Below are 7,365 nucleotides of genomic sequence, written 5' to 3' on the forward strand. Positions count from 1 at the left end.
GGTTTTCGGCCAGGTGTCCACTGCCAGTTCGGAGTATTTTGAAATTCCTGGGTAGGTTGGTTATCCAGATCACCCATCACCCCCTGTTATGTATTTCTAGGTTACAGAAATTGTCTCCAGTCCAGAATCCAGCCTCCATTATTTATCCTACCTACTAGTCTCAGATTCTTCTTTAATTGTTAAGAGTGATTCCCCAAATGATAACTTAAATTCCTTGTCATTTATGACTTTCTATAAGTTAGTCTCAAATTTCTTGATGTCTAAAACTATCCATAATCTAGCCCCCAGTCTGATATTCCAGGTGTGTCTCCATAGGTCACTCACGGGATGCCGTCCTTTGAGCAGTTGTCTTTAATGTTAAGGGCACAGCATGGAGCCGGCAAAATACCAGAGCGCTGGGATCAGACACGCTGGGTTTGAATCTCAGCTCTGCCACTTACGAGCTGTGACCTGTGTGTGATTGTGGAACTCAAATTCTCAATTTACAGATAGATAATAATATTACCCACTTAGGAAGTTGTGAAAATTAAATGAGACGGCACGTTTAGAGAAGCTTACACCACACAAGGAGCCTGAAACACAGCCAGCATTTCACAAGGGTCATTGACCTCCCTTCCCCCATTGTTAGAATGGGCTTTGCGACAGGACAGTCGGCGAGTTTTGACCCGTGTACAATTTAGCCACTGTTGCTTATAAAAGAACCTTACAGCCTCATGATTTGTGAGTGTTTCACATTTGTGAATCCTTTGGTGAGTTTAAAGAAGAAGCTGGGTAAACAACCTGAAGCTTTGGCCGATTGTAATGTCACCAGCAGATGTTGGAAGGAATTCAGAAAAGTGGGGCCCAAAGGATGGGGGTGTGTGTGGAGAAACAAGAGGAAGAGATTCACTCCCCTGCACACTTGGGAAACAGTGGAAAGGGTTGGCGAAACGACCAGGATAGACACGATGGATCTCGTGAGAGAGGTTAGAGGTCCCCTGGTCTCAAGAAGGAGCTCCAACGAGGTTTGAACCATCTGGGAGCTACAGTCTTATAGATTTCACTCTGTATATGGAAGTACTGTTCCTGTCACTGTGGCCTAGACCAGCTGTCGCAGAAAGATCTACCCTTTAGGCAGAGGGTCAGGATTCCTTAAATTCCCTTTAAGTGTCCCTTTTCCCAGAAATTTTATGACTTCCTTCCTCATCCTCCAGGGAACACTAATTTTATTCTGGAATGTGAATAACAGAAGACTCATTCAGCTGGCTTTTTTTTTCTTTCTCAGTAAGTATTCCAGTAAGTACAAAGAAGTCTAGTATATTTAAATCAAACAGATCTACCTCCAGTTTCTACTCCACCATTTACCCATTGTGTGATTTGGGATGAGTTGCATAATCATTCCAAACCCATTTTATTACTATAAAATGAAAGTAATATAATTAAAGCTCAGTGCTCCTGTGAGGACCTAGCTTCCCGCCTGATAGACAGTAGACACTCAAAGAAAGTTAGCATCCTCCCCCCAGACAACAAAATGGTGTTGGTATTTGTTTTTTGTTTTCTTCTCAACCTATGACTAAAAAAACTGGCATCTAATTTTGGGGGCAGGGGTATTTTTTTTTAAGGTAATAATATATTTTATGGCTTGTCAAGATGGAAATGATTTTTGTGTTCCTGTCTTTCCCTGCCTGGATATCCCATGGTAGATCAGTCTTTTAATACACTAGTACTTGAAGCTGGTCACCATTGTTTGACTAGATTTCTGGTTTGTAGCCCAAGAACATAAGGCAAGGAAACGTACTTAACTAAGTTTTGTTGAATTTGGCCCAAAGATAGCCCAAATGGTGAAACAAAGGAAACAAATCCCAAACAAAAGAACAAAAGATTTCTACAGAAGAAGGGCTAAATGAAATGAAGTCAAGCAAATTTCTTGGTGAGTCTAGTTAAGGGTTCATCAATCTTGTTTATCTTTTCGAAAAACCAGCTCTTTGTTTCATTGATCCTTTGAATTGTTTTTTTGGTCTTCATGTCATTTATTTCTGCTCTGATCTTTCCTATTTCCTTCCTTCTACTTGATTTGGGGATTTCTTTTTGTTTGTTTTCTAGTTCTTTAAGTTGTGAGGTTAGATAGTCTATTAGAAATGTTTCTTGTTTCTTGAGGTAGGCCTGTAGTACTATGAACTTCCCTCTCAGAACTGCTTTTACTGCATCCCATAGATTTTGTGTTGTTTGTTCATTTTCATTGGTTTCCAGGAAGTTTTTAATTTCTTCCTTAATCTCCACTATAACCCGTTCATTGTTCAATAATATGCTATTTAGCCTCCATGTTTTCAAATGTCTTTGTATGTTCTTGTTGCAATTGATTTCTAGTATTTTTCTTCCTGTTCCTTCTACTAATTACAGACGTCCTTTGAACATTTCTTACAGTGCTGGTTTGGTGCTAAAGTATTCCCTTAGCCTTTTTTTTTTTGGTCTGGGAAACTCTTTATTTGACCTTCTATTTTGAATGACAGCCTTGCTGGGTAGAGTAGTCTTGGATTCAAATCCTTGTTTTTCATGACCTTGATTACTTTATTCCATTCCCTTCTGGCCTGTAGTTTTTCTGTTGAGAAGTCAGCTAGGAGTCTTATGAGGGTTCCTTTGTAGGTAACCTGTTGCTTATCTCTTGCTGCTTTTAGGATTCTTTCTTTGTCTTTAATTTTTGGCATTTTAACTACTGTTTCTTTGTGTGGGCCTGTTTAGGTTCTACTTAGTTGGGGCTCTCTGTGTTTCTTGAACTTGAATACCTTCTTCCTTCACCAAATTAGGAAAGTTTTCTGTCACTATTTCTTCAAATATATTTTCTAACTGTTGCTCATTTTCTTCCTCTTCGGGGACTCCTATGATGCGAATATTATTACATTTCCAGTTGTCCTACAGTTCTCTGTTCTCTTAAGCTGTCTTCCTGTCTTTTTTAATTGCCTTTTCTTTTTGCTTTTCTGACTGGTTGATTTTTTCTTCCCAGTCTTCTAATTCACTGATCCGGTCCTCAGCTTCTTCTACTCTACTGTTTAGCCCTTCCAGTGTGTTCTTTATTTCTGCTATGCCATTCTTATTTCTTCTTGATGGTTTTTTATTTCCAATTGGTTGATTTTCAATGTTTCTGTGTCTTTACTCATGGTGTCGATGTCCTTACTCATGCTGTTGAGCTTCCTCAAGATCATGGTTCTGAATTCTATCTCTGTTAACTTGCTTAACTGCTCCTCATTTATCTCATCTTCAGTGGAGGTCTCTTTTTCTTTCATTTGGGATTTGTTTGTTTGTTTTACCATTTTGGCTATCTCAGTGGGTTTTGGAGCCTGCCAAATTTTCCCTGTGGTTGTGGTGTTCTGTTGTTTGTGGCACCCTCTACTGGGTTTGGATGGGTGCGGGAAGACCCATGTTAAACACCACTGTCAAGTCTTACTTTCCTGGGTAGAGTTGCAAGCCCAGGAATGGTCCAGTTGGTCCAGTTGTCCTCTAGCTTTTTTTTTTTATTCTCACCCGAGGACATTTTTTGATATTTTGTTCAGATAGAGTGGGAGGGAGAGAGAGAGAAAGAGAAACATCGGCATGAAAGGGACACATCTAGTGGTTGCCACACACACACACGACCCAACCCAGGCCAGGGACAAACTGCAACCAAGGTACATGCCCTTAGCGGGAACTGAAGCCAGGACTCTCTGGTCTGCAGGCCAACTCTCTAACCACTGAGCCAAACCAGCCAGGGCTATCCTCTAGTTTTTTGCCTGGAGGTTATTAGTCTCAGTTACTTGAAGATCTTTGGGTTTTCAGTTGAATGAAAAACTCCCTCAGGTGTTCTGTGTAAGGGGATTTCCTGAGGGTGGGGCAGATGCTGGTTGTTAATGATTCCCAATTTGCATTTCAATGACCGAAAGGGTGGGGTTGAATCTCCAAGGGAAGGACAGCTGCCTCTCCCCAGAGCCCTGGGAAGGATCAAGGTGACTACTGTCCTGTGCAGCCACAACTCAGCAAAAGCACAGAGCACCCTCCGAATCCCTAGTGTCCCCACACAGTTCCTGTCCAGTCCACCCTCCCTCTGCTCGAGCACTAGGTGAGTGGCTGTAGCTATTTTAGTGCTCTGTCCTGGCTCTCTGCGCTGTGGAATGGGTTTGGGAGTTTAACCCCAAGGGGCACTACTCACAGCTAAGACCACTGCTGTTCATGGGCTCCTAGCCCCCTCTTGTGCCTCCACAATTTTACAAGGATCGGTTCAGTGTCCCTGATTATCTGGTCCTTGCAAGCTGCTTTCCTGTTGCTTTTTCCCGATGATTTGTCTTTATTTTAGTTGTAATTCCAGTTTGGTCCTGGGAGATGGTCTGTGTAGCTTCCATTTACTCTGCCGCCATTTTGGAATCTCCAAAGAGAGAATCTTAAAGGCAGAAAGAGAAAAGCAACAGGTTACCTACAAATGAACCCTAAATAAGGTTATTACCTGATTTCTGAACAGACATACTACAGGCAAGAAAGGAATGGCATGAAGTATTCAAGGTAATGCAAAACAAGAATCTGAATCTAAGACTACTCTACCCATCAAGGCTATCATTCAAAATAGAAGATGAAATAAAGAGCTTCCCAGACCAAAAAAAAAAAAAAGGCTAAGGGAATATATTAGCACCAAACCAGCACTGCAAGAAATGTTAAAATAACTGCTGTAATAAACAAAAGAAATAGAGAGAGAAACAAAGTCATAACAAGAGACAAAGAAAGCCACTACATGATATTGAAAGGATCTATTCAAAAGGAGGATGTACCTTTGGTAAACATATGTGTACCCAGTATAAGAACACAAAATATACCTTAAAACTTCTGGAACACTTCAAAGGAGAAATAAACAGCAATACAATCATAGCAGGGGACTTCAACACCCCACAGATAACACTGGATAAATCCTCTAGACCAAAAATAAGTAAGAAAACAGAGACTCTAAATGATGCATTAGATAAATGGATTTAATAGATATTTACAGAAAATTACACCTCAAAATTGCAGAATTCACATTCTTCTCAAGTGCATGTGGAACATTCTCAAAGATGGACCATATGTTAGGACATGAACTAGGTTTCTACAAGTTCAGAAAGATTGAAAGCATATCAAGCATCATCTCAGATCACAATGGCATTAAAATAGAAATTAATTATAACAAAAACATGCAAAAACATTCAAACACATAGAGGTTAAATAGCATGTTAATTCTTCTTTGAATGTTCGGTAAACCCCTCTATGTGAAGCCATCTCAGCCTGGACTTTTGTTTGCTGGGAGCTTATTGATTATATCTTCAAATATTTTCTAATGTAACTCTGCCAGATTGTTGTCAAAACTTTGTGTGTGAGTAGTTTCCCATGACTTTTTATAGTTTAAAATCCTGCATTATTTACATTTAATTTGCATTTTATTTGCAGCAGGAGAGTAACAAATATATTGACATAGTGAGTAGAAAATATATTTGTGTCACATGGGAAGACATCTTTAAATGGGGACTAACATTATAAGTGGTCACTTTAAATCACTAGATTTCCATGTATTTATATTTATAATAAAAATGGTGAACACAATGCAGATATGAATCTAACAACTAAAAATGTTTAATAATATGGAATAGTTTAACATTTTTTATCTTGAATGCTGGCTATTCAAAAAGGAAGCTTTAATTACAGAAATAGGAATGATGATTCTGACAAAGCCTTTTCAAGGACTTTATATACCAGCTGAGTATTTGACTTCAGAGGTTCATGAAATCAATTCTTTATTATAGATGATTCTTTTGAAAAATATGATTTGTCTTCCCCTTGGATTTGATCTTTCAGTATAGTAATACTTAAAACATATCACACAATAATAATGGCTGTTTTGTACTTTTACAAAAGCAACCTTAATAGCCACATTTTCAAGCCTTCTGATCCACATGTATTTCATTCACTTTTGGGTTTTAAAGACTTTGTTTGCCCCTTCCTCACTTTTTTAGTTTAAAATTTCAAACTATAGAAAAAGTTAAAGAATAATTAATACACTGAACATTTGTATTCTCTTTATTTAGATTCACCAATAATTAACATTTTCCCTTATTTGCTTTATCTCTATGTATTTGCTTTTTCTTTGAATCATTTAAAAGTAATTTATAGATATATCACTAATATTTTATGACATTTCACTCCTACTATGTCAGCATGCACCTCCTAAGAATAAGGATATTCTTATATATCTCCACAATATCATTATCGTACCCAGTTTGACATCGATACCCAAAACTTGACTAATATATAGTCCATAATCTAATTTCCCCAATTATCTCAATAATGATCTTTATAACTTTTTCTTCTTTTTTTCTGACTCAGGATACAATCAAGGAACATATTTGTATTCAGTTGTCATGTCTCTTAAGTATTTTTATTCTAGAAAAATTTCTTGACATTTTTTTAGGTCCTTTATTATATTTACAACATTTTGAAGAGCATTGGCCAGTTGTTTTGTAGACTGTCAAATTGCCTGATTGATTCCTCATTATTAGAGTCAGGCTAGACATCTTTTGGCATGAACATCATATGGTTAATATCTCTTTGAAGACGTTTTATTTAGATCCTTTGTCCATTTTTTAATTGCATTGATTATTTTTGTTTGTTTTTTGGTATTGAGTTTTGTAAGTTCTTAATACTTTTGGATATTAACTGCTTAGATGTATCAGTGAATGTGTTCTCCCATTCAGTGGGTTGTTTTTTCATTTTTTTGATGGTTTACTTTGCTATGCAAAACTTTTTAGTTTGGTGTAGTTCCATTTGTTTAATTTTTTTGTTGTTTTCCCCACCCAAGGCAATATATCAGAAAAATTATTGCTGCAAGAAATGTCTGAGATTTTACTGCCTATCTTTTCTTCTAGGATTTTTATGCTTTAGAGCAGTGGTTCTCAACCTTCCTAATGCTGGGACCCTTTAATTCAGTTCCACATGTTGTATGTGGGCGCATCTGCACGTGGGTGGACCCGCCTGGAGACGGATAGAATAGAGGAGCAGTATCTTGGTTCCTAAGACCCTTGGAAATGTGTGTTTTCTGATGGTCTTAGGCAACACTGTGAAAGGGTTGTTCGACCCCCAAAGGGGTGGCAACCCACAGGTTGAGAACCGCTGGTTTAGAGTCTAACATTTAAGTTTTTAATCCACTTTATTTATTCTTGTACGTGGTATAAGAAGGTGGTCTAGTTTCATTTTTTGCACATATTTGTCCAATTTTCTCAGCACCATTTATTGAATAGACTATCTTTAACTCATTGTATGTTTTAGCCTCCTTTGTCAAATATTAATTGACTAGAAAGGTGTGGGTTTATTTCTGGGCTCTCTATTCTGTTTCATTGATCT

This window comes from Molossus molossus, unplaced genomic scaffold, assembly GCF_014108415.1.
Source record: "Molossus molossus isolate mMolMol1 unplaced genomic scaffold, mMolMol1.p scaffold_m16_p_5, whole genome shotgun sequence".
Taxonomy (NCBI): Eukaryota; Metazoa; Chordata; class Mammalia; order Chiroptera; family Molossidae; genus Molossus; species Molossus molossus.